Source organism: Lactuca serriola, chromosome 1 (genome assembly GCF_051521515.1).
Source record: "Lactuca serriola cultivar US96UC23 chromosome 1, Lser_US96UC23_V15, whole genome shotgun sequence".
NCBI lineage: Eukaryota > Viridiplantae > Streptophyta > Magnoliopsida > Asterales > Asteraceae > Lactuca > Lactuca serriola.
This window is the reverse complement of record NC_136408.1, coordinates 21,711,797-21,721,128: the sequence shown is the minus strand read 5'-3', so window position 1 is coordinate 21,721,128 and position 9,332 is coordinate 21,711,797.

Sequence of the window (9,332 nt, the reverse complement as noted above, 5' to 3'; positions counted from 1 at the left end):
CTATCATTCATAGTCCAATTTGTGCTCATTATCGATTTGGTGTTTAACTTGTGCTTGATCATTGCATAGTAATTCATGAACGGGTATGTGTAGATATTTGGTCATAATAGCTAGTTAACAAATTAGTAATCAATATATTCCATCCACTAGAAATCAACCATAGGAGAAGGTGAAATCGGAACTGAATAGAAGTCCTCTTTAATCTTGAACTAAATTCGTGTTTATTTGCTTGCTTAGTTGGTAATTTGGTAGATTAATTCGTGTTTAATCTTGTGGCCATGGAGGTTCGCCTGCAGTGACTCTAGGGCATGAGGCAAAGTCTCATGTTTGCAGCGGGGGATTAGTCGGTGCGCGTAAGCTGGCCCGGAAACCCTCGTTAGGGAAGTTCCCTTTCCAAAAAAAAATTTGGTAGATTAATTTAAGTTCTTCTGATCTTGCAAAATTAGTAAAACCCTCCAATTTAAGTTTGTTTTCCAATTTAATTAGTAGTAGTTATATTAATTAATTAAATTCCATTCCTTATGTTCGACACCTGACTTACCAAATCTATTCTATATTCGACTAGGTACAATGCCTATAGGTGCATATATTAGTTAAGTTAGTTTTGTTATAAATTCAAAAGAAGTAGGTACTATTGTGCACATCACCAGCTCATCCACCTCTTTTTTAATCGTTTCACTTCATTCCTTGGCCATGGATCTTTTCTTTTGTACTATGGGTATTTCCTTATTTACTCTTGGTAGTCGGTGTTCGGCTAGGACTCGGGAAATACCAGTCATATCAGTCACTTTCCATACAAACATGTCTTTTTCCGATCTCAACATCATAATTAATTCCTTCTTTAAGTCGACATGAGCGACTTTCCTATCTTAATGGACTGCTCTGGATATCGCTCGTCGATCACCACCATCATCAGGTCGGCATTTGGCTTTTTGTTTTGCTTTCCTCTCCTTTTTCACCAATGCATCATCGTGACACGTGACATCGTTGACTTAATAAGGTAATCCTGTGTCCTTCGTATGGGATCTTCAACATCCTGTGTACCATGGACGCCACCGCCTGTAATTGTCATATCCATGTTTGCCCTTATATCACATTCTAAGGTAACACGACGCTAATCACTTAAAAATCTGCCAAGATTGTTTTCTTTAAGGGACTGAACGTGTCTTCAAATGATATGGGAAAAGTTGGATTCCCTTTGGGTCATACTGCTTGTTCTGAGAACCTGGTCACTGTCTTCTTCATGAACTCTGGTAACTTAGAGTAGCGGTCCGCATTCATGATGTTGGTCGAACTCCCCGTGTCGACAAAAACCTGTCACGTGATTATTTTCCTAATCCTTCCACTAAATATCAACGGATTGAAACCTTTGTAGGAATCAATGACTAGGTCATTGTTTCCGAATTCGATGTTCTTTACTCTGCGCTTCACCCTAGGCTCCTTCTATGAGTTTTCCTCTCTTACTCAAATCATCAAGATTTCTGGTCTCCTATCGTCCCATTCTTCTCAGATTTTTACTATTGGTGTCTTAATCTTGTCCTTCTCTATTTTAAGGCCTTCATAATTGTTTGTAGAGTACCCCTAGTATTTGTGGAACTCACAATACTGATTCGGGTCCCGAGGGTATTTTCTTCTTGTCCAGTATTTTGAGGTTGGACCCGGTCTTTTTCGTTGGTCGTGTAAATTTTCGAGCCACGATCCTTCGTATACCCCCTACCTATGGTCTAGTCTGCATTCTTGGGGGTAACTACTCAGCCTATCTGTCGGCTGTAATCTACTGTTGTACCATTTGTTTTCTGAGGCGTTCTTTTCCAAACCTATGCTTTCCAACCGGATAAATCTATTAATTTTTTATAACAACTGTTCCATGTTTTTGAATTCACGCCCTTGGAGTTTTCTGAATAGCGGCTCGTTTCTGCGACCATATTTGAAAGTAGCATTTATCATGGGATCATTTCGGGTAAGGACTCGTGTGCATGCCTCTGTGAACCTTTCCATATATGTATTGTTGTTCTCGCCTTCTTGTTGTATGCAAGCAAATATGAACCGGGCTTCTTATTGGAAACTCCTTTTTTGAATAAAACTTGTAGTAAATTTTTTGCATAAGTATTCATAGTTGGTGATGCTCTTGGGGGTAAGCTCTCTATCCAGTACCTTGTCGGCCAGTCTAACGTCCCTACGAAGAAAATGCACCACAAATTCGGGTTCATGCGTATAGTTTGGATTGCCCATGTGAAGTTAGGTATGTGGTCTTCAGGGTCCATTGTGCCATCATACCTCCCTACTACTGGTCTTTTCAACTTTCTTGGAACTCGATTTTGGTTGATTTCATTCAAGAATGGTGATTTAAAGTTCAGGGATGCGAACTCCTTATGATAGTATGGAAATTCTTCTTCTAACGCGTCTTTTTTTTATGATTTCTCTTCGTGGGAGTCTTTGCTTTTTTAACCTTCCTTTTCGTGCCCTCTTCTTCTGACACTAGTTCTTCTTCCGATGTGTCTGTGTCGGTTGTTTCTGTTGACCCCTGCTCGTCCCCTATTTACCTCACCCTATTTAGCTTACTTGTTGTGGTTTACCACAGAATCTCTTTTAGGACTCCTTTCCGTTTCATTCTTCGTAGATACTTTTGGAAGGCTTCGTATTCTTGCTTGTTTTTCTCAGTGTATGTTTCTTTAACTTCAGTTTCTAGGGAAATTTGTTGACCACTCCCTGATCCCAACGACAACATTTTTCATATCGGGCTTGCTTCATCTCCTATGACTGTGTTTCCGTCCATGACTTATAGTCTAACGACCGGTTGATGTCGCCAAATTTTGCTCCCCGCTTTCGCCTGACCGCCTTCCGGATGGGTAGTCAACCTTGTTCAGAGGCTGCAACAATACATAGGGGTCAGATTGATTTTGGGAATATCCTGAAACCTCTTCGGTGAGAGAGTAAGTATATCGTGAGATGAAGGTTTAAAGCACTATGATATAAGAAGGTAATTTAATTATATGTGTGCTTGAGAGAAAATGGCATACCTTCTTCTAAGCTTCCACTCGTCCTTTTATAGACTTGGAGGATCACATTACCCAATGGTCCAAGGAAGAGAGTACATCCAAGCATGTACATTGTCAATAACAGGCAGGCATTCTAGTCCTACCTCGGATTAAAGGTATACTTAGCATGAGTCAAGTCGTACTTAGAGGCCAATCATGGTGCCGGTTCCTTCTTGTGTTGGGGCAAGTCGATGAACTTTTTAGACTCCAAATCGGTATAGGAATCACATATGTCATGACCCGATGGTGAGTGATGGATGGTAGCCCCATTTTTTTTTTGGAGAGACTCAAACTCCTACGGAGTCGGCTCAATCCCAAATCGATCAATCGCCAATGTTTTTTTACTGAAAACACGAGAGAGAAGAAAATAAGAGCAAAGAGAATTCAGAAGAAGTTGAGAACGAATAGGAAAGAAGAAAACTTATCTTAATGAGATAGGTTTAAATGAGGGGCAGGATTATCGAGTCGTCCTCATGATGAAACCGTATGCATTGACGGTTCTGTCACATCATTCGATAATCCAATCTATCTCCGTCGAACACGTGTCCTGATCAAGGCTAGAGCGACTAGGCTATGTTGTGCCAATGCCAATGCCTACTAGCCTAGGGGACTTGTTAACATATCCCTTTAGGAATACCTTAAAGATAATAGAGTTGCTATCTTTAGGATGACATAGCTGACGGTCGCTAACCCGCCTAGTGTCAGACCTGGGCCCTCACCTTCACGGCTTCACACTAGGACTTTGGTGCTTGGCGCTCTCACGCCCAGGTCCAACTTCAGATGACAATCTACAATATATAATAAGCCAAAACACAATTTTCCGCTTCCTAGAGTGACAAGTGTAATGCTCAGAGAATTATCCTTTATTCCATTTGTACCAAAAACATAGAGGACTATTAGTGGTGCACGATCTAACAATGGAACTTCTCCATGTCATGTCGGCCTAGATGGGACAAAGGAAACTATTAGGACCAGGTTCAACATACGACAGGTATAAAAGAAATCCTTCTCCTTTATAACAGAGGATTGCTTCCTTACTGCAAAAAACCATAACCTCTATATTCTCCCAAACACTCTCAGACTAACTAGACTGTCGGATCTTCTTCTTGGGACCACCTCCCAAACATCGACTACTGTCATTTCTTCATTTCTGTGATCATAAGACTTAACTCAGAGGGAACCACCATGTGACGACGTTAAGCTCAGAGCACATATCACAACAATTTTCTAAATAGACTTCTTGGTTTTTCATTTTGATTTTCAATTGTGATCGTGTTTAAATTTATTTAGATACTTATATGTAAAACAAAATAATCGTTTACTAATTTATAATGCTAAATTATGTAAAATATAAATACTTAATTATATGTTTATTTTTTAAATAGTCTTTTTGGTTTAAAATTAAAATTTTGATAATAAGCTTTTATAAGTTATATAGTTAAACTATAGGGTAAACCAAATGGCTTCTAACCAAGCAGTATCAAATGTTGTCACCCATCATTGGGGTCGAAAATTCAAGTTCTATCTGGAACATAGTTAAAATTAAGAGTAGTTATTAGTAGGTTAGATTTGTGGATATATATATATATATATATATATATATATATATATATATATATATATATATATAAACTCAAAAGTATTAACCAATTATTTTAAATAAATCATTAATTAATATATATTTTTATTAGTTATGTAAAATTATAATCGTTGATTCAAATAAATTTGTAAAATTAATTTTCAATATATATTAGACATTTTATAATTGTGGATTACTGAAAAAGTAATATAAAATTTAAAATTTAAAATGAAGAATAAATATATTGACAATTAGCATCACATTAATCATGAGGTCTAATAAATTTAAAATAGACAATTAATAGATTGACAAATGACATCACATTAATTAAGAGGTTTAATATGATAACACATGGCAAAATAACTACTTTTTTATTAGTATACTAGGAGAATGCCCGCGCGTTGCGTGGGATATAAAAAAATATTTTATAATTAAATAACTAAATCATTGTTATTAACAATTAAATAACAATTTCATAAAAATATAAAAAATAATTTTTAGTATTGTTATTATGTTGAACTATATTATAAGAGATAAAGTTGAAACTTGAAGTTGTTTTGCATATACAAAGTTATATGATTAAAATAGAAAAAAAAATTAGTTTTTGAAAATAAATAAATCGTTATTGTTATCTATTAAATATGAATTTCATATTAAATTAAAACGTTTATATTAAATATTATCATTATGTAGAAAATACGATAATAGAGATATCTTTTTATCTATCTTAAATTTTATCATTGTGTACAACATATGATAATAGAAACAACTTTTTATCTTAAATAGTAAAAAAATGTTTTTGTATCATAAATATTGCTATAATTATGTAGAACATATGTAATAGTGACGTCTTTTATAAGGTTAAAACTTTACATTGTATTACATACAGGATTGTAAAACTTGGCTAACACAACCAAATACTCGGCATGTTACTTAAACTCGGCCTCCAATGGAAGCGAGTTTGCCTAACTCAGCCAGAAGACACCCGAATCCTTATTAAACTCGATCCAAATCTAAAAGATACGGTCCAAAATCATTTTCGAAATTCAGAAATTTAATTGGTCACTTGTCGACAAAGACAATCGAAAGAATACACTCAACGTCCTATAAAGTTAGATGCAAGGAAGATCTCATGGCTTAGTCCCTTTAAAATATTTCACAATCTTTCTTATTTATAGAGGAGAATACATTCCCTTGTTTACTCTCACAATCAATGTGGGATGAAGACATTTTAATTAAACTCATTTCTTTATTTGCCAATAATTTCATTTTGTTAAATAAAATATTAAATAATAAAAATAAAACGTTATCTAGAAAATTTATTGTTCAATAGTTTCATTTTTCAGTAATCTCGTAAGTTGCTATAAAAAATAAGTCTTTATTGAATAACTTTTTGTTAAATCCTAAAATCATAAATTCAGTTAGGTACTTAATATAGAAAGTTTGTTTATATGTATTTTTATGATTCAAAATGTCATTATAAAATGAATTCATTTATAAAATATAATCGAATATATATTTCGTGCTTTTGAATCAAAGTGATTTTTCAAACAATTATAATTTTATGTTTAGTTAGATTTTTTTATATTTATATGACATTATGTAACTTATAATATTATTATAAAAAATTTGAATAATCTTGGGAGTTTCAAATGTATGTGGTGAAAGAAAAATATTTCATTTATCGGTCCAAATTGATCAAACTCGGACCGATTCAGCTTAATATACCAAACTACATAATGTTTTTTCTATTGAAACCCGGTTTGTATAAATTTTGTGTTTTTGAATCAAATTTATTTTCAAACAATTATAATTTTATGTTTAGGTAACTTATTTATAATATTATTAGAAACAATTTGAAAAATCATGGGAGTTTCAAATGTATGTGCTGAAAGGAAAATGCTTCCTTTATCGGTCCAAATTGATCAAACTCAGACCGATTCAACTCAATATACCAAACTACATAACGGGTTTTCAACAGAAACTTTGTTTGAACCTAAAAAAATCTTGTTCAAAACCATTTTCGGGATTCTAAAACTTAAATGGATAGTTGCCAATAAAGACAATCTCACCAGAGAATACCCTCAACATTCTAAAAAGGTAGGCATAAGGAAGTTCTCATGGTTTGGTCCTTTTGAAACAATTCACAACCTTTCCTATTTATAGAAGAGGAAACGTTCTCTTGTTTACTCGTACCATCGATGTGGGATGAAGACATTGTAATAAAACACGTTTTCTTGTTAATAAAACATTATTCAACTTATTTAGTAAAACACCCTTTCTCCTGTTTACCCTTTCTTTATTGTTCAATAGTTTCATTTTTCTATAATCTCGTAAGTTGCTATCTAAAAAAGTAAGTTCTTATTGAATAACTTTTTGTTCAATTCTAAAATCACAAATTCAGTTAGGTACTTAATATAGAAAGCTTGTTTATATGTATTTTCAAGATTCAAAAGTTCATTATAAAAAAAAAAATTCATTTATAAAATATAATCTGCGTATATATTTCGTGTTTTTGATCAAATCGAATTTTCAAACAGTTATAATTTTATTTTTAGGTAGATGTTTTTTTATATTTATATAACATTATGTAACTTTTTTAAAATATCATTGGAAACAATTTCAAAAATAATGGGAGTTTCAAATGTATGTAGTGAAAGGAAAATGCTTCTTTTATGGTCCAAATATATCAAACTCGGACCAATTCAACTATGTATACCAAACTACATATTTTTTTTTCTAGTGAAACCCGGTTTGTATATATATTTCGTGCTTTTGAATCAAAGTGATTTTTCAAACAGTTATAATTTTAGGTTTAGGTAGATGCTTTTTTATATTTATATAAAATTATGTAACTTATTTATAATATTATTAGAAATAATTTGAAAAATCATGGGAGTTTCAGATGTTTGTTGTGAAAGGAAAATGATTCCTTTATCGGTCAAATTTATCCAGCTCCGATTCAACTCAATATACCCAACTACATAATTTTTTTTCTAATTGAAACACGGTTTAAACCTGAAAAAAATCGATTCAAAACCATTTTTGGAATTCTAAAAGTTAACTGGACACTTGCCAATATAGACAATCTCACCAAATAATACCTTCAAAATCTTACAAAGGTAGGCATGAGGAAGTTCTCATGGTTTGGTCCCTTTGAAACGTTTCACAACCTTTCCTATTTGTAGAAGAGGAAACATTCTCTTGTTTAGTTTCACCGTCCATGTGGGATGAAGACATTGTAATAAAACACTCTTTCTTGTTTATAGAACATTATTAACTTATTTATAATATTATTGTAAAGAAATTGAAAAGTCATGGGAGTTTCAAATGAATGTGGTAAAAGGAAGTTAAAAAAGAGGGTTTCAAATGCATGAGATTCAAAAAAAAAATGCTAGATTTATAAGTATATATATATATATATATATATATATATATATATATATATATATATATATTGCTTATATGTTTTTAATTTGTACACATACTGTCCTTAAAGTTTGCTTTGGTCCCAAAAGTAGTTTTAATCAGACATAAAACAACTAAATTACCCTGCCTATTTACATATTTAATTATTTAATAAATTTAATTATATATAAGAAATAAGTCTCACCATCATACTTACATCTCTTGTTACTTTCCCACATCCATTTGTCATCACTTCTCATTACTCATTATGAGGGGCTTCTCATTGACTTTGAGAATTTATATGAAAAATAAAAATTAACCCTAAAATATAATATTTTTATATATATAATTTTTTTGTTATTAATATAATAAGTCCATAAATGTTATATTTTATAAGGATTTGTTTTGGATTTTTCTATGATTTCTGAATTTTTTTGTTAGTTTTCTAGTTTATTAGTCATCTGATGAAATTAAAAATCAGAAAATAATTTTCTAATTCCTTTTGGAGTTAATTAGCCATCAAAATATTTTTTCCATTACATATATTCATGTACATGTATGTATAAAAACCGTTTACTAATTTATAATGCTAAATTATGTAAAATATAAATATTTAATTATATGTTTATTTTCTAAATGGTCTTTTTGGTTTCAAATTAAAATTTTGATAATAAGCTTTTATAAGTTATCCAATTAAACTATAGGGTAAACCAAATGGCTTCTAACCAAACAGCATCAAATGTTGTCACCCATATAACAGGTTGAACATAATTGAAATTAAGAGTAGTAATGACTAGGTTAGATTTGTCGTTATATATATATATATATATATATATATATATATATATATATATATATATATATATATATATATATATATATATATATATATGTTGGTTATATGATTTTTCACATTATGTCATGAGTTTTTAACTTGTACACATACCGTCCTTAAAGTTTGCTTTAGTCCTAAAAATAGTCTTAATTAGACATAAAACAACTAAATTACCCTGCCTACTTACATATAATTATTTATTAATTTTAATTATATATAAGAAATAAGTCTCATCCTTACACTTACACCCCTTGTTATTTTCCCACATCCATTTGTCATCATTTCTCATTACTCACTATGAGGGGCTTCTCATTGATTTTGAGAATCCATACGAAAAATAAAAATGAACCCTAAAATATAATATTTTTATATATAATTTTTTTTGTTAATAATATAATAAGTCCTTAAGTATTAAGGATTTGTTTTGGATTTTTCTATGATTTCTGAAATTTTTTGTTAGTTTTTTAGTTTA